Genomic DNA, 20,133 nt, shown 5'->3' with positions numbered 1-20,133 from the left:
TGATGTGATCATATTTCTTCAGGTGCTGGATAAGACACTGCATGTAGGATGTGCTTAAGGGGTGCCAGTGTGAAATCTGGGGGGCCATGGAGTGGAGCACTATCACCATCCAAATGCAAGAGTACAAGGGTTAGAATGCATTTGAAGTTGAAGATGTTTACTGGCAGTCATGGTTTCACTTTCTTTGTAAGAGACAGCTGGTACCACGCAGCCTTCGGTTTGTGTGCCTTGAGGGTGAGGCTGAAGTCAAGGGGGAATCCAAGAGACCTGGCATTTTTTTAAAGTTGGTGTTCAAAGAGTCAATTTTCATTTATTAAGCCAGGATTGAATTGTATGTTCTAGCCAAATACCAGGAATTCTGCATTTGCTGGGCTGAGCTTCAGTAGCTGCTGACATCCAAGTCTGTATGATGTTCGGGCAGTGTTTGAGACATTGGATGCCTGAAGCACAGGAGACTTTCAAGTAGAGTCGGAGACCACCCGAGTGTAATTCACGAAATTTTGAAACTTCAAGCGTGTACCAAGCCGTGTAAGGCTCTTCCGACTGTGTCCGGTGGGTGCACCTCCTCCGAGCCCTGTTCCTGTTTGGTCCAAACAGGAACAGGGCTCGGAGGAGGTGCACCCACCGGATACAGTCGGAAGAGCCTTACACGGCTTGGTACACGCTTGAATTGGAACCGCAACCGGTATCCACGCACAAGAAGTCAAATAGCATCTTTTTCGAAAACGGAAGTTTCAAAATTTCGTGAATTACACTCGGGTGGTCTCCGAGCCCCATTTATACTTGTGTGATATCTAGACTCATAAACAAAGATTTTTACCGCTGCTGGACGCACTCGAACTAGTGTAACAGGTCAAGGGCCCGGCTGGGTTGGAATTATCACCAGCTGAGCGACCTTCTGACGTTGACACGGCCATCTAGCCCTGAGGAATCGCGAAGGCGATGAAACACGTGTCGGCTGGCTGTAATCTTCATTAAAGACTCCAAGATTTACTCATCTATTGGAACTTTTGTCACTTCTGTCAAATTGGTGTTTTGTAATTGCTTGATAAATTGTCACTGAACAATCTTCTTACTCGATATAGAGTGCTTCGGCAATCCATATACCAGTTAGTAGTAATTCTCTACTCATAGGAGTGGTTTAGGTTTGTCCACTCGCCGATTAGCACCTAGGAAACTCATAGTTATAACCATATGCGTATGAACTGGCAGTGCACCCAATTAGAACTGATCCAAAAACCTTCTTCTCCTTAGTACTTTGCTAATCTAAACAACGAAGGGTAGCGAAGAGACAAAATAGATTTTTTGGGGTAGGAATAAGGGGGACTCTAACCAGTCAGAGGTCCCGATATCAGAAGATCCATTAAAAAAATCATAATTTGCATTTTGTCTGTATTAAGCCTTTACTGCAAATTAAGGTAATAGTAAATTAATTAATCCCCCCCAAAAAGAATAATTTCCTAGCAATATAATTGTGGTTTCTTATATGCTCTTTTGTGTGCTTCTTGACTCATCTGACTTTGCAAATGCAGATGTTTTAATTACAAAAATTTTATTTTTATTAGGGTGCAATAAATCTTACTAGAATTATCAAGGCTCGGTTATAAAGGCTAAAAAAGAAAGTTTTCCCTTGGCTAACACACTTATATTGGCATGTGTTTCTATCCAACCAATAGGCCACATATATTGCAATCTATCCACACAATTAATATATCATTTAAAACATTTTTTTTAAAACGAGCTTTGTTACTTTAGTACAAAAATTATTATGCAGTTTTACAGAAAGTATTTCATAGTTGCATAGCACAATCACAATATGACATGTTACAATACGGTTTAAAAAAAAGACATTTCATAAACACACTATAATACACTTCAATGATTAAAAAAGCGCAAATAGTCAATATTTTGCGCTGGGTTATAAGCAGAAAGAAAATCACATTAAGGGAGGGACATACAAAAGACATAAACAATTAGTCACAAAAGGTACACATCTGAGACCCTAATATTATCAAAATCTAAACCTAGGCCCATTATTTTATAGACTCCAGGGTAGATTGGTTCTCTCGATTGTGTGAATGCGACGCAGCATTCACACAATCAAGAGAACCATGCTCCAGAGCTGGGTGGGCGTGACAATTGGTGAGGAGTAGGGGATGCTCTGAAGAAACAAAACTGCTTTCCCAGAGAGTTTGCCACGGTCCAGCTTATGAAGGTGCACCCCAAGAAGCAGTCTTCGGTTGGCATATGTGGAGTCAAAGCGCCACTCTAGATCTAACAAGGCCGTCAATGAAGGTGAAGGCCCTACGAAGGAGCGCAGTCAGAAAGGCCACCAGAAGCCTACTGGTAAAGCCAAAAAAAGAGATACTGCGCCACAATGAAACAGAGAGCCATCATCTGTTGTGTTCTATCTAGGACCCCGATCAATATTAAGACCTCATGCCCCTATACGGCTATAATCAATAGATATCCCTATAATGGCATAAACGATCAGAGCCATATTTCAGTAACTCGTCTCTGCAGCTCATTACAGTACATGACACAGCAGAAGCCACTTCCTTAGATTCCTAGATAACACACTGAGTTCTTTCGACAGCTCAAACCCCCCAGCAACCTGGGAAAGCCCTGCTTGCTTTGTTTTGATTAGTAATAGAACTCTTGCAAGCACTGTAAGAACGACCAATTTTTAGTGACATATTTATTGACGTCTTATGTCCAAAAACGTACGTCAAACTCGGCACCTTTCAGGTATAAATATACCAACGTTGCCTTAAGCAAACACGGTGGTGGTGAGTACTGGAGCAGAACAGCTGTCCCTTGCAGAGAGCCCAGCAGATGCAGGAAGCCCACGGACGCTGCCCCTCCTCCTTGACGCGCTGAGAAAGACGCTGTCTTTTCTCCTGCCGAGAAAAATCCAGCTCCGGTGTTTCCAGCCTACCCTTGCGGGTAACTGGAATATCGAGTCCTGAGAGGAGGTACCAGACCTCCAACATTCTATTCCAGAGGTACAGTGCTGACTAAACCCTTAGAGAGAATTCTTGAAGCAAACCCTTGGAAAACCAACTTAACTTAAACTGCTACTTACTTACTCCCTCCCACGTATTAGGCTTAGGTCAGGCACACTGGGGTAGGCGTAGTTAGAAACACCAGTTGAGGACGTTAGCCAAATGTATATATGAATGTATATATTTTATTCATTTTAACCATCTTATGGCTAAGAAACCATATCAATGCTTTTACAGTATTATTTCGCAATACTCCTTTTACTGTACGCACTTTTTATAATAACAAGTCTTGCAATTGTGGCAATTCATTTCTCTGTTTATGTTATTCCAATGCGCAGGGCCTATAGGGAAAATAGGAACTACACTACATGGCGCCCAACGTTTGGTAAGGCGATAAAACTAACGCAAGACGTTAGAGTAACTCAGTGTGCTTTTTCACACAGACCCTTTCTCCCGTAAATACTCCAACAGATGTCTGGAGTGGGTGAAAGGTTAAAATCCGCCTGAACTTAGTAGGAAGAGATTCCTATGTAGAGCTTCTGGTTTATTCAACGTTGAAGGATACAGTGTTCCAAAATATTGTGCACCTAATCTTGGTTTCCTTGGAAACCTGCTCTGCAAACCTTCATTAATACAATGTCAGTAAATGGCAATAGCAATGGAACCAATGAAGTCGCGGTAGACGCGAATCAACAGGGTCCCGATGATACAGGAATTAATGAACCGGATGCGATTATCATCCCGGCAAACATAAGAAAAACTATAACGTTAAAACTTATAGAAAACGGACTGACCTCACGAGGTGGTACCGTCATTTTCGTGATAGAGGCACACGAATATCGGCAGACAGATGTATTCTATTCATGGATAAACTTTCCAGCAGCAAACGCTACAACAAACGAATTCCACTATTACAAAATAGAGGAACCACCGGATGAGTACGCTCCTTTCGAGGAGATTCAAATTCCATTAAAATACCAAGAGCACCTGCTCTGGTTTAAAGGCGCCCTAAAACATAATGATCACATCACCAGGCTCGGTCCACTAGGTAGACCAGGAGCAACGTGGCCGGTTCTAGCCAGCTACACACCACATCCGGACATTGAAAAAATGTCTAGCGAAGAGCTGTTAGCACAGCTAAAAACATTAATTAAAATACATAGACAGTTAGTCCAATATGTAATGCGGACTGCAACAGTCCAAACAGCTGTTAAAGTTCCACAGCTGACCCCTCATCAGGGTTACACAAATAAAATTACACCACAGAACATACAATCATGTCTTGGTAAAACACCCATAAAAACGGGAGCAAATCCCTTTCTGGTTAGCACAGAAAATTACTCAAATAGAGGCAGTATTCCCGAATACTACCACCATTGAGAAACACAGAATTCTGACTATCTGATTTCCAATGGGGGTCGCACCACACGTGGAGGACTTGCTTCCATTTACACAAAAACACATGGTGTTCCGTCCATGGCGGTAATACCAGATGTGCTAAAACAAATTCAGAATGAATAAGGGCCAGAACCTGCTTTAACTCTTGGAATGAAATTACTGAAAGACTTCAAGCAGGTCTCTGCTATATTACTAGCCAACATAAAAGGAGAAGCAGCATCTGTGGCGATCCGCCAGAAATTGAAAGAAACAGATATAACAGATCAACCAATTGAACTTGTCAGAATTATCGAAAAATGCTATGAAGAATTAGGTAGAGATAGTTTGGGTGGGAAACCTGTAAAACCCCAACTACTCGAAAATCCTGAAAAATTATTTATTAAAAATAATCTAAACACTCCTAAAAAGAGCTGGGATGGAAATAAACAGTCCACTCCCAAGGAAAAAGTTTTCCAGTCTAGAGGAAGGTCTCCTCGGCAGAGAGAAAGAACTCCCACTCGAGAACACCAGTCTCCCCAGAGGGAGCACTCTGAGAAAAGATATAACCTCAGAAATAGGGATAACTTGAAAAAGCCTGATAGATATCAAAGTATTGATACACGTCCCCCTCGATCTTTTTCGCAGAAATCGGAAAGAAGAGGACGGTCAGACCCAGGAGATCACACCAAGTCCAAAGACAAGGAACCTGCTCAAAGTAAAAAATTACAATTTCCAAGAAAGAAGGTAGCCAGTATTAGAGTAAATCGAACATGCCGAGAATACTGAGGACACAGCTGAAAAACGTAGAGTGGGCACAGACAATGCTAGACAGTGCAGCAGAAATCAGCATAGCTCGCAAGATCCTGATGAGTCATCTGGAGACAGTGGACACGAATGAATACATTCAAGTAGAAACTGCAAACACCAGAGTTAGCGAACCTCATAAGATATAGGAAATTACACTGCGTATAGAGGGAGATAAAACTAGAAAAATAAAGGGTCTATTTTGGGATAACCTCTCAAAAGGCTATGACATCCTGTTAGCTGAGAAAGATTGGCCCCCGGAGTTTGTCAGGGGGCCAATCTCATGGCGAAGAAATGATTATGCCTGCCTTCTCAAATCACATTCCAATTCACACTAAATATATATATGCAAGGAAATGGAGAGTAGCCCAGGCACCAGCATTATATAAAAATCATGTAGGATGGGATGAGGACTCTCTTCCCCACAAAATCCAGTTAAAATGTCAACCTACTGCACAAAGGCAGTACCCTATTAAGCAAGAAGCTAAAAAACAGGTCAGGGAGATTTTAGATCAACTTGAATACCAAGGGGTGATTGAAACATGCACCTCTCAAATGAACAATCCTTTGTTTCCTGTCTCCAAACCAGACAATTTGTATCGTCTAGTCCTGGACTACAGACACCTTAACTCGTGTTGCAAAACATTTGCGGTACAGAACTCGCACAGTGCGGCACTGATGAATAACATAGTTCTGAAAAAATACAAAACAACATTAGACATATCTAATGGATTCTTTTGTCAAAATACTGCACCAGAAAGCAGGTACTTGACCGCTTTCTCAATAATGGGGTCACAGAAAAATTTCTGTAGGCTCCCACACGGGTTCAAGAATAGCCCAGGTAACAGAATTACTACAAATATATGATGATGAGGCATTATCTTATGTCGATGATATCTATCTTACAGACGACGACTTGGATACTCACTTAAAAAGGGTGAACACCATAATACTTGGGTTCGCAGCAAAGGGTTACAAATTCAACTTTAAAAAGTCAAGAATTGCCCATATGACAGTCTTATTTTTAGGATACTAATTATCAAGTGAAGGAAAAAGCCTAGCAGACAACTTCTTAGAGAAGTGCGCTGTACTCCAAGCACCAAAAACGCTGAAGAACTTACAATCGATTCTAGGCTTCCTGAATTTCGGAAGAACTTACATTCTAAACTACGCAGAGAGGATTAAACCTCTCTACGACTTAATTAAACCTGATTTTAAACCAATCAACTGGACTCAAAAACGCACAGAAATTTTGAGATCACTGCAAACAGACATGTTAGCAAAAACAAAATTAGAAACACGTGACAATACACGCAACCTTGTAATCAGAGTAATCCCAGGAAGATGCGGATTCACGTACCTGACCTCTAATGAGGGAGAAACGGTACCAATAGCTTACAAATCTCATTTGTACACACAAGCAGAAAAAACATTCAGTCTCGCAGAAAATACTGTGAAGGCAGTGCAAACTGCTATAGCGAAAGAACGAGAATTAGCACAAGGCAAAAGGATTACTGTTCTCACAGCGGAATCCGCCTTCGAGGCACTATTCAGCCCAGTAAACCTGCCTACAGTGTCATTAGATCCGAAATGGATACAGTGGGAAAATTCTCTTGCTGCAGAAGACGTGAAATACTATTTCGCCCCGCACATGAAAAACGGAATGATTTAAAATATGAAAAAGAATATCCTCTGCCAATCGAAATTCTCCCTCTAGAACAGTACACCTGTATAATCTATACAGACAGATTTGTACAGCATTACAATGTAGAAGATAAATCCTACGATGCAGCCTGCACGATTGTTAAAGGTCGCTGGCTCTGCGGTATATTCTGACCGAAAATAACAAAAACTGAATCACTGAGGAAATGATCGGCTCAGCGAGCTGAAATCAGATCTTTAAAGATGGCGATTGAAAATGCCGAACGTGAATTCCCGACACTAATCGTGTGCGATTCGCATTTTTGCGTCAACTCCTACTATAATGATTTGCAGAACTGGGTTCAAATTGATTACAAAGATGACACAAGTGCCACAATCAAGCCTAAAATGCTTTGGAAACAAGTAGTTCTTTTACAGAAAGAACTACAAAAGACTCACGTGATACACACTCTGAGTCATCAACGTGATGGCGTTCACGTTGCAGGGAATTCATTGGCTAATACAGCCATAGCGGAAGCAAGTAAACCGGCTTCCGTAGCCACAAAAAAGCGTTCAGAAAAATACATAGGTGGGGAAACCATGCTGGCAGTAAAAACGTCCTTAAAAGGAGACTGCCCGTGAACTATCCACTCAATTATACATACGTAATTGATGCAAACTCGGTTACTTTTGCTCGAATCCCTGGAGTGGGGGGATAGGGTAATTCCAAACACGAACCGGAGAAAGTTATTAATAGCAGACGCACACATGGGTGAAGGTCCAAGGCACAAACAGATGAAGGAATCTCTGACTGAATTACAAGCAGTATACTGGTGGCCGGGGATGAGCGTGCAACATCAAATATTTGCAAAAAACTATCAAGGCTGCAGCAGAGATCGCAGTAGTGAACCTGTCCTGCCTGTTGCCCAGATACCCTTTATGGACAGGGTAATGCTCTCTATATGCAATCCAGCGTCCTATTAATTGTTTAAGACTACATTCACTATAAAAATGTGGCCCCAGCGCTCGGCTGACGCCAAAACTGTTATAAAAGATCTGCGAGTCTTTATCGGCACATACGCAATTGCCATGCTTCATTCTGACCAGGGTCCTGCTTTTAGCTCTCAAGCTTATAAGGAGGCCATGACCAGTATGGGCATTGGATTGCGATTCTCTTGTCCATTCCACCCTGAGGGAAACAGTGTAGTGGAAAGAAAAAAACGAGACATAAAGCAATCTATAACAGCAAAGGTATTAGGATTGGGTGATGGGTGGGTCAAACATTTAACAAGTGTCCAACGTAGTCTTAATAATTTGCCAAGAAATTCTCTAAAAGGTTTCAGCCAGTACGAACTATTGTTCGGAACTAGAATGTATATTCAGGATCTTGATAGTCAGGCTTCAGTGGTAAAAGATAAAAAGACTTTGACATCAAAGATCGTTTGGCTGTTTTACAGGACTTGAATGAAACAAGAAAATTCTTAAGCAACATAAAGTTAAAACAACAGCCAGCTACCACTGAAGGCACACCACCTGTCCCAGCACGACCTGTCTGGATTCCAGAGATTGGGGATCTGGTCAGAGAAAAAATAGCGGTGAAGAAGGAATTTGGGCCTTCTTACAGAAAAGCAGTACCTGTCTTAGCAATCAACGGAACAAGATCAATGTTGGACAGGCCACATGAAGGGCTCGCTCCCTCCCCGCATGACAGGGCCCGAGCCCCGGCCCTCCAGGTGTTACCCACAGAAGCAACCCGCACCCCGTCCCCTACGGGACTCCTGCCCCCGGACATCTCTGTATCATGGGGCCGAGCCACTACCAGCTCCATCGCCCGGCCCGGCCGCCATCTTGGATCCTGCACCACGAGGCCGCGTGGCCTCGACTCGACCCTAACCCTGGGCCTGGCCAGGCCCCGACATCCCGGCACCACCATCCTCCCAGGAGGTGAACGGACCACTTGGCAGGTCAATGGGAGAAAGAAGTGTCAATGGCTCTCCCCCGCCAGGTGCCGATCGCCCCCAGCTCCCCCGGGCACTGGCTCCACCCCCCTGCTGGGTGTCTGGACTCCCTCATCCCGGACCTCCGGACCTCCAAGTGCGAGGGTCCGGACATCAAAGGGCGCCAGACCTATAACTGGGGCAGCTCCAGAGCAGGAAGGCAGTTGTATCCTGGAGTCGAGAGACCCCGTGAAGAACTCATCCTTGACGGACTACTGGCGCTGCCGTAGCCCTGCCTTGTGAACTATCGTCCTGCCTGCTGGCGCTGCCGCAACCTTCTGCATCCTTCATCCTCGTCGGGACCTGCTGGCGCTGCCGCGGACCGTTGTAACTACCACCTTCACCGGGACCTGCTGGCGCTGCCGCGGATCGTCGCTACCTACGGTCATCTCGGGACCTGCCGGCGCTGCCGCGGCCCGTCCACCTAGAACGCCGAGCTCGAGGATTGTGAGCTATCCATCATATCATCGCATCTACCAGATTGGTAACAAGACTGTCCCGCTACCCCCTTTCCCATCCAAGAGACTAGAATCGAGGGGACCCCTGAGTCCTGACCTCCTTGTACCATTCTATCGTACTTCAAGATTGCTTATAAATAACGTTAAACCTTATCTTGGTGTGGTGTACATCTTTGGGGGGGAAGTTACTCGTCTGTACGATCGCTGGAGACGGCTCTCCCCGGAGACCTCTCCCCTTGTCCTCGGCCGACCCTCCAGGTCCGTCTAACAATCAATAGTACTACCGCCCCTTGCTGGTAAAAAGGAGAACCGAGTTGTATCCATCGACCTGGTGAAACCACAAGCATGTGGCCTATAATCAACAGTAGGCCAAGTGGACTCCCAAGAAATAACAGAATACCCAAATTTGCAACAATCCAAGAGGTTCAAACTGAAAGACTAATCACATTTGATAAACCTGCAGTGCACAGAGAAGGACTATGCAATAATGTCATGGAACTCGTGCCTCTTGGAACTCAAATTGAACAGTTTGTCATTAAACACCAGTCTACAATGATGTGGCATCAGAATGTGCTAATGAAAAGCAAATGGAGAAAACAATTCCAACAATCGACAGAACTGCCTCTGGCTACTTCATCAATTTCGATAACTTTTCTGAATATCAAAGCGACCCTCAAGTAACGCCAGAAACAAAGACTTTTAAAGAAAAAGCAACAGAACTCTTTCATCAACTCAAGGACACTTATCTTATTTCTCCATGGTTAGAGTTTTGGTTTGGGCTAGGTGTATTTTTTCCTCCTGCTTTGGCTCATCATGGTACTTTGTTTGGGAAAATTCATTGAGGGAAATTACAGTTCAATGGGCACAGCAAGTCAGAACATCAACTTAGTTCTGAAACCTCACAAATCATCTCACGTCAAGAAAAGAGAACTATCATCAGTAAATGTCACAGCCATTCCAATACCCGGCGGGGTAGTGTGGGACAAGACTGACTATGAAATATATGGCCCGGTCGATATCTTGAAATATCCTCACCAGTTCAAGGTTTCATTAAGTGACTTTGTAAAACCAAGTATATTCTCTGATGATTGGGATTTATAAAGTATAAATAACATGATGTCGGATTTAGTGTTGTCAGCAAAATTTACAGAACATGATTATTTACAAGGTTCATCTAATTATGAACAGATGTACTGTTTTTCGCATTACGCAGACCACTATTTACATAAATCTGCTCAACCTAGAAATGTTTTTAAATATAACCAATGGGAACATTGTGCTACTCCACTTAAAAGCAGTTCAAAAACATTCTATGAGAAATTCCAATACTTCTCAGGGTTTAACATGAGTAATGCAGAAACATTTTATTATAAACTTTTGGATAAAACAGGGACGAAAACCATGCTGACAAATACAAAATTGATATATTCAGAAGCTTTTTTTGAAAAAATGATTACATTTGGTTTTGATTTCTGGAAAAACAAATTTGAAACAAAAACAATCTGGGGTACAAAAGATTGGCAGGTACAAGGCCTAGAAGCAATATTTCGAGCCTGCATGATCCCAGAACAAATAATGTTCTTAAATGAAACAATTCATCAAACAACCTGTCTTGGCCTAGCTAAGATTAGGGACCTAAACAAACCGTCTATTCCAAAGCCAATACCTGATAATGCTACCACAGAGATTGAAATAGACGTATACCAAATTTTACATCAAAACAGAACACATCCTGATTGGAAAAAGTGGTTAATCTGGCAAGAAGACACTAATAACTGTCAAGATAGATTCCTGAACTAAACACAGGGGTTAAAAATGACCAGACCAGACCCTAGATACTCCCAGAGACAACATCCAGGGATAGTAACAAACTACAGTGTAGGGAAACTGTGCCTTGAATGGCTAGAAACATCCACACTGGCAGAAATTAAGCAACACTTATCTTTACTTAAAGATGGTGCTGACTTGCGTGATTTTATTATGGGACCACGCAAACAGCGTCAAAAACGTTTCATAGCGGCAAGTGTATATGCGCATACAAAGAGGCATGGAAAGTAATGCAAATTGAAACAGCAGAAAAAAATACGAGAAATTGATCGTATTAATTTGGAAAAATCACTTTCTATTGTGGACAATGGGTAATATATTCACTGGACAGTATTGTATCATCTGCCATCGATATAATAGATAGAGACTTGCTAATGTTACAACATGGCCAGTCCCAATTACGTTCTATTGTACAGCTAGGTTGGACGTTGCAAAATCTCCGTTCAGGCTATGTGCCATGGCGTTTAATCAACACAACGTCATTGTTTTCCATCTTTAACCTTACTGATAAACAAATCAGTTTGGCACAGAAAGGAGCAGACTATACAATCCTGAGCATCTAAAAACTTGAGAGATTACCATTGACAATGTCAGAAAGACCTGTCATTGAATGGATAATACACGGGATTTTCACAATTCCGATAACAACTTTCGGATTTAAAAATTGCCTTGAGTATACACCGACAGGCCAGTATGAAAGGTTGGGTAAAGGGTACATTAAGTCATCATGAATTTACCATATACACAGACACATGCTACAGTGACAACGACAAAAATGTATTTCTTAGTGGTAAGAATTGCAAACATTCACTAAGCGGTATACTTTTGTGCCAGGGTATTAATTTACATGTGGCCTGTGAAGGGACTTCAAACAACCTTTCATGCCACCAGCACGTCACACCTGCAACGCAGATAGAGCCCTTCTTTAGGCAACTTTCTAACGGGAGTTACATTCTAATAACGGATCACAGCTGTTGTGGCTTGGTGCCAGGGAAAGCATATCTCATAAGCGTGACTTCCATGGTCAATTGCTGTATGCAAGCATTGTTTCCAAACGGCCCTGGAGATTCCGAGACGCCGATTAGGCCTCCTTTGAATATCTCTTCTATACAAATTGATACTTTAAGCAGAATGAAGTTGTGCTTTTGCAGACAACAGTGCCCATCACGTCATCAAAAGCAACATATGATCTCCAAGTTGCAAGGACAACATCGGAGATACATGAACTTTTATCAACAAATTGCCCTGTGCATTTCACAGAAATGCTCAGCCAAATCTTAAATATGTCGGATGCCATTGGTATCTTGAACGTATTTAAGACACTTTTTTTGAGACTGTTAACACCATTCAAAGCAGTTCTGGGCATTATTCCCAATTTTGTCCATTCAGTCTTTGGCGGCCTACCACTACTTTTGGGACTCGTAGCAGGCATTTTATTTTTGACCCTTCTGCTCCGATATGGCAAGCCAAAACACAGACATGACTCCGGCAAGGATGGAAGAAACGGTCCTAGCAATACCTAACCGGACCGCATAACTAAGGTCCTTGGATTGGCCCGGCTGAGAGATCTGAACATGACCTGGTTTCTTTCATTCAGACCTATATGGCAGACCTGCTTCTTACCTGTGCTTCGATTTATGCTATGCGGAGAAGAATGCGTGTTAGACACCTGTCTTGCACTACCATCAGCAGTACCAATGGATATCGATACTTTGCTAAGTCCTGTAACGGCTCACGCATCGTGTTGTCCCCAGAGGCTACCAATCCTGATGACGGCATTTGTTGAGACTCCTGCCCTACGACTAGGTGGCGGAAGTGAAGCAAAAAATGAAAGCAGCATCACCCAGGTACGACCTTCTGTGAGCATTGCTGATCCAGACATCGATGATAGCAATCATTCTCACAACTGCCAGGTTACTGCACTATCGAACCTGGTCGAACTGTCACCTGAATATGTAGACCTATTCTTTGAGAGCCTGTCTGATATGATGTTCTACCCTGAACAAATACAATGAATTTTAGAAAACAATCCGGCGCACAGCGTTCCCATGAACTCTGAATTCGGCCTTCAGTTTTGATCAACAAAAACTACTGAAAAGCGTTTGGAACTCTATTTTCCCGCTCCCCATGAAAAACTTTTTTTGAATCAGACATTTTTCAAAATATTTACCTTTTTTCTGGCACAAATAGTTTTGCTTAAAGTAGAACTATTCATAAAGAACAGAGCTTCTATTTTTAGTAGATCTAGAGAAAAAAAAAACTTTACTTCGGCCTCTTGCACATTTTACAGCAATTGTATTTATATGTGTTGAAATAGTCTCGCCCTTCTTTTCTGTATTAAGAGACATTTCATGTGTAATTTTTTCGCAAAATCGTTCATAACTGATTACATATGCAATAATTTTTTGAATGATTACTATGCTTGAAAACGTACAGTACCTATATTCTCATGTATTTCATATACGCCATTTCAAATGCAATATGTACTTTGGGGTGGGTAGGAATACACAGGCATCCTATTGCTTTAATTTTTAGTAATTTGATGGACATAAATTCGTGGAGTGGGTGTTGTGTTCTATCTAGGACCCCGATCAATATTCTGACCTCATGCCCCTATACAGCTATAATCAATAAATATCCCTATAATGGCATAAACGATCAGAGCCATATTTCAGTAACTCGTCTCTGCAGCTCATTACAGTACATGACACAGCAGAAGCCACTTCCTTAGATTCCTAGATAACACACCAAGTTCTTTCGACAGCTCAAACCCCCCAGCAACCTAGGAAAGCCCCGCTTGCTTTGTTTTGATTAGTAATAGAACTCTTGCAAGCACTGTAAGAACGACCAGTTCTTAGTGACATCTTTATTGACGTCTTATGTCCAAAAACTTACGTCAAACTCGGCACCTTTCAGGTATAAATATACCAACGCTGCCTTAAGCAAACACGGTGGTGGTGAATACTGGAGCAGAACAGCTGTCCCTTGCAGAGAGCCCAGCAGATGCGAGAAGCCCACGGACGCTGCCCCTCCTCCTTTACGCGCTGAGAAAGACGCTGTCTTTTCTCCTGCCGAGAAAATCCAGCTCCGGCGTTTCCAGCCTACCCTTGCGGGTAACTGGAATATCGAGTCCTGATAGGAGATACCAGACCTCCAACATTCTATTCCAGAGGTACGGTGCTGACTAAACCCTTAGAGAGAATTCTTGAAGCAAACCCTTGGAAAAACCAACTTAACTTAAACTGCTACTTACTTACTCCCTCCCACGTATTAGGCTTAGGTCAGGTACACTGGGGTAGGCGTAGTTAGAAGCACCAGTTGAGGACGTTAGCCAAATGTACATATGAATGTATATATTTTATTCATTTTAACCATTTTATGGCTAAGAAACCATATCAATGCTTTTACAGTATTATTTCGTAATACTCCTTTTACTGTACGCACTTTTTATAATAACAAGTCTTGCAATTGTGGCAATTCATTTCTCTTGCATGAGAAGGAAGACTGTTCAATAAATAATACCTTTTATTGAAAACGCCCGTCTCTCTATTCTCTGCATAACTGGTGAAAGTAATTCTGCACAACTGGCTGAGTGAAATAGCTGTCTATTGTTTCACACAACTCTAGAGATTGACTCTTATTCTGAGGAGCAAAGTTGTCATGTTAATACGGTTGTTGGAAAACTGAATCCCTTCTTGTCTGAGCCAGGGAAGCTGATCACTTCCTATTCAGTCAAGAAAGTTTCCAGTGACCTCTGAGCTAGCTGGTACAAACCCAATTAAGTCTAACATAGTCAGTAGAGACCTAGAAGACCGCTTTCCTACGTCTACACTGCTGTTTATGTTATTCCAATGCGCAGGGCCTATAGGGAAAATAGGAACTACACTACACATCCATACAAAGCAGAAACGCTAAAGACAGCGACCATCAGGTACAAGAAATGAAAGTCTACTCACCAGCGGAAAACAAGCAAAGCGCCTTACAACCTCAAAATCCAGCAAGGAAATGCTACGCAAACACAGGGGTTTTGTTTACGAAGCTGCTGGTCCCTACAGAAACGGCCTAAAAGGCTGCTGGTGGCATTCAGCACAAAATAAATTGACGTTCTCCAATGGCTGCAGAAAGGAGCAACAAATATGGCTCAGCTACAGTTATCTGAAACCTCCACCACTATTGGACACCACCAAAAAGCAGAATATTGGCGGTAGTCAGACTGATTGGATGGAAACTTTGATGACTTCACTGATGCCCTAGAAAAAGCAGATGATCAAAAGATCATCAATAGTTAAAGAATCCTGCAGGTGATGGAGTAAAAGGAGTGATAAAGAATACCATAAGTTGATGAAGTATCGTACCATCAAATCAAAGAAACGCTGGGAGCCAAAATTAAACCGGATGCTGAATGTCAGCAATTTCAGGTACACTTTCAACCAGGCAAGACAGCAGCCTGGTAAAAAGATTGAGGAGGTTGTCGAAAGACTTGATACCCTTAAACACTGCAAGCTCAGTGAATTCAATGACAAAGAAGCCTTATGTCTCAGAGTCATTGGTGGTTGCCTCTCTGATTTGTTCAGAGGCACTCTATGTAAAAAAAGGTACTCATAGCTGCAAGAGCTGAGGAACTTGCAGATCGACATCCTGCTGATATGGAAGCTGGACAGATATGCAAGGGCTGGGGGAAGAAAACAATTTAGAAAAGGACTACAAAGCAAAAGAGTAACTGTGTGTGTGACGACACGAAGAGAAAATGGGCGCCAGAAAGTTCCAGAAGCATTCTAGCCATGCCCACAAGGGCAAACTGCAACATCAATTGAGGAAAGTAGAGACCAAACAAAGCAGATAGTTATCGAATGTATATTCCAAAGGCTCTTTAACATCATCATCAAAATACAGTGAAGAAGGGGGATGTGGAATGGCGATGTGCACCACAGAACCACATGCACAAGTAGGATTGGCTGCTTGCAAAGAAGAACACAAGTCAAAGAGAGATCGCCATGTGAAGCAACCAAACTCATTTGAACAGTGGCCCAAGATCAGGCTAAAGGTGATTGGCTGCCCTATAACTATTATTATAAACAGTGGTGCATCAATCAAAATCATTACAGCAGACAAATACAACAAACTTTCTCTGATACCACGTCTAAAGACGTCGTCGGCTGCAGAAATCTTTCAGGATGGTTTTCATCGAGTAATTCCACCAGTCACACATTCTTTTAACTACAGTGATGTTATATTAGTGTTTGGGGCCACTCAAAAGGAGCATGACAAAAATTGCACTCAAATATGCCATCTGCTTGCTGATTCAGATCTCACTTTAAATGCAGAAAAGTGAGTTTCACAAAACCAAACTCAAATTCTTTGTGCAGATTTTCTCTGAAGGAGGAAGGACTCAAGACCCTGAAAAAGTACAAGCATTGTCATCCACTTGTTCTCCTCAGGATGTGACCATGCTCTGATCCTTCATAGACATGGCCAGCTATTGCTCCAGAAACATTCGTGACTTTGCCACAGTGAGTTGACAAAGGAAAACTATTCCATTCCACTAGTCCCCTGAATGTGACCGAAGTTTCAAGAAAATCAAAAATGCAATTGAAAATGCAACTGAAATGGCCTATTTTGATAAACAATTTTATTGTTTTTTGAACAAAGACCAGCATATGATCAAACACAGTACACCACAGCTTTCATATAACAATTCCAATAAACATATATAGAGGAAGGCGGTGAGTAGCATACTGACCTATGGTGCTCTGCTCAATAAACACGAGTCATCTGTCCCAGCCATTTGCTCCAAACCTTCAGGTATTTAGCTGAACATCCTTTGGCTTCGAACAGTGGTTTCTCATGCGCAGCTTACCAGTCCACCCCTCTACGCCATAACGCTACGCTCGGGGGGGTAACAGATTTATCCAGCTAGCAGCAATATCACGTTTTGCCACCATTGTGGCAGTGGTGAGGAATCGTTTGATATCTAGCAGTGTATTTAGGGGATTATGTGGCACTTTCCAGCCTAGGACCTCCGTGAGTTCCTTCTCTAAGGAGTCCCAATAGCACACAATGACAGGACAGGCCCATACCATGTGGAAGAAGTCGGCCTGCTCGTGGTCGCAGCGCGCGCAATAGGCATCTGCCCTCATACCAGCGCTAAAAGGCGTTTGGGTGTTAGGTAGGCAGCATGTAAATAGTAGATTTGAACCAGGCTGAGCCAGGCTGAGATGGTGACTGTCTCGGGTGCTATTAAGGCGTCTCTCCAGTCTTCCTCTTCAAGGGTCCCCATCCATTGCTCCCTATACGTTTCTCAATCAGGGTAATGTGTTAGGTGTGTTGTTGGTGAGAGAGCAATAGATACGAGAGACCCCAACCCCCCCCCAGGTTGCCTGTCATAATTTGCACCACCGGAGGACTGTATTCTGGTAGGGATGTGCCCTGAGGCATGTGGATGTTAAGGGCGTGGCATAGCTGCAGGTATCTATAGAATTGCAAGGGGTGTAGGGAATTGCAATAGGTGTAGGGAATAGAGAGATTGTAAGTCTTGAAAGGTGCACATATAGTCACCCGCCTAGACACCCCCAAGTTGTCAGATACCAATGAGGTCCCACGGCTGGAATTCCTTCACCGTATAATATAAATACCCATCCAGCCATCGAAGGGCGGAATCCGGCACAGGGATAGGGCCAGGCGGGGTCTCTGTCCACCCCATAGAACTGTAGTGGTCAGACTATCAAGCTCCCTAAACCAGGATTGTGGGAATTGAAATGGGGTGTTTTGGAGCATGTAGAGGAATTTGTGGAGTATCATCATTTTAAAGAGGGCTATTCTGCCAAGGGGACTGAGCGGAAGTGATTGCCATTTGTGGAGGTCTGCCCGGACCTTCTGCATCAGTGGGGTAACATTGAGAGACCAGGCAAGATCAGGTAATAGGGCTCCATTACCAGGGCAAAGAGGAGCGGCGAGATGTTCAATGCAGAGGGATTCCGAAAGAGCTCCATTGACTAGGACTGGTGCGTGTGGTTGAGAGTAGAGCACCTTAACCAGATTGCGGAAGTGCTGGCCTGCCTCAACCAGAACGTCCTCAAGGTATCGCCAGTCTATCAAATCAAACGCCTTTACAAAGTCAATAAAGAGAAGCCCTAAGTAAGGGGTTATTGTATGTCGGTGCACCAAGGCAACGTGGAGGCGCTTGATACAAAGTCTAGCACCCCGGGACGGCATAAAGCCACATTGGTCTGGGTGGACCAATTTGGAGAGGTAAGGTTTCAGACGGTGGGCGAGAATCGAGGCAAATATTTTGACCTCCATGTTTATGAAAGAAATTGGCCAATAATCAGTGCAGAGTACTGAAGGGGGTTGTGTTTTGGGGATTACCACAATAGTGGTGGCGTCTATCTCTGGTAGAAAGGAGCCCCTCTCGAACGCTTCAGCACAGGTGCCTAACAAGTGTGGAACCAGACTCTCCCGAAAGGCGGCATAGTATTCTTGAGGGAAACCATCGGGACCTGGGGATTTACCTGGAGCAGAGCGTGCTATGGCCTCATTGATTTCTTCCCGGGTAATGGAGTGATCTAAGTCTAGGGCCTCAGTTTGGGGGAGTTGGAGGTGTGTTTGGTCGATCAAGGTGGAGAGGGAAAGCTCAGGTTGCTGCCTTGAATAGAGTTTGAAATAATAGGCAGAGAAGGTCTGGGTTATCGCTGAGGGTACATTATGTGTGGCGCCTTCTGGATCTCTGATCTCTGGGATGATATGGTTGGCCATTGGATAGGTGGCCATCAATGCAGTAGTTTCCTGTTTTTATCACCCCACCCGTATACCCTGGCTACAGACGATCTCGAAAGTGCGTTGGTGGCCTCTGTGGAGATGTGATTGATTTCTCACTTGTGTCATCTTGTTGGACAGCCATCTGACCTTCAAGAAGGGTTGCTTGGGCCTGCAGTTGAGTGATTCGAGCATCTTGGAACAAACGTTTGAGCTGGAGTTGGCCTTTGGCAAAGCCGTGGCATAGCGGCTTTACCTGCTTCCCACAGAGTATTCAGGGAGGAAACCAATTCATAATTAGTAAGAAAGTATTGTTGGAGTTCCGTCCCCACCTCCTTTTTAAGCTTTTTATCCTGGAGGAACCACACATTGAACCACGCAATGAACCTCCAGATCGGACGTAGTGTGTCGGGGGGCCCCACCCTCAGGAGGATAGGCGAGTGATCAGATATGCCCCTGGGAAGGATAGAGGCGTGTCTAACTTTTTGACAGTCAAGCGCAGGCATAAAAATATGGTCAATGCGTGCGTGCGTGCATGCATGTGTGTGATGCGCCACTGTTGTGTGAGTGCATTGCCTGGTTTGGGGGTGCCAAACTCTCCAGGTGTCGCATATCCCTAGTGCGCTTCCCCAGTTGGTGAGAAGGCATTATTTTTTTTTTTTTTTTAAATTATTTATATAGCGCAACTGATACCTTGCAGGCTTCCTGGCGCTGAGGAACAAATACTATACTGAAGAGGAGCACAGTGAGTTAGACGGGGAGGTCTAAGGGAAGAGCCAGGTCTTGATGCACTTCCTGAATGGGAGAAGTTGAGGGGTTTGGCGTATTTTAATGGGCAGGCTGTTCCATAACTTGGCAGCTGCGACCCTAAAAGATCTACCCCCGGTTCTGGCTTTATTGTATATGGGCACCCTTACCAGATACGCCGAGGAAGACCGTAGATCTCTAGTAGGAGTGTACCACTGAAACAAGGTTTGCAGGGGCCTGGGCCCGAGTCCGTGTAGGGCCTTGAATACAATGCAGAGGGACTTAAAGGCCACCCGCTGCTTTAGGGGTAACCAGTGCAATTCGGCCAGTGCCGCAGTGGCCGAAGACCTTCTCGACCAGCCGAGAGCCAGTTTGGCCGCGGCTGATTGAATTCGTTGCAGCCGGTCCAACAACGTGACAGGGGACTCAAGGAGTAGGGCGTTGCAGTAGTCCAGGCGACTCAAAATCGTACACCTGACTACCAGCGCCCGGGCTTGTGCAGGGAGAAGTGGCATAATTTTTCGC

At 43.7% G+C, this 20,133-nt stretch overlaps 1 protein-coding gene across 1 annotated transcript in view; it reads right to left on the bottom strand.

Moving 5' to 3' along the window:
- LOC147709358 (mitochondrial amidoxime-reducing component 1-like) overlaps window positions 1-20,133 on the bottom strand; it is a 301,956-nt gene that overhangs the window by 253,208 nt on the left and 28,615 nt on the right. The gene's annotated exons all lie outside the window — the stretch shown is intronic.

The sequence above is a fragment of the Lissotriton vulgaris genome, chromosome 6 (genome assembly GCF_964263255.1).
Source record: "Lissotriton vulgaris chromosome 6, aLisVul1.2, whole genome shotgun sequence".
Classification (NCBI taxonomy): Eukaryota; Metazoa; Chordata; class Amphibia; order Caudata; family Salamandridae; genus Lissotriton; species Lissotriton vulgaris.
The sequence above is the reverse complement of the archived record's forward strand: the minus strand, read 5'-3'. Positions and strand labels throughout refer to the sequence as shown.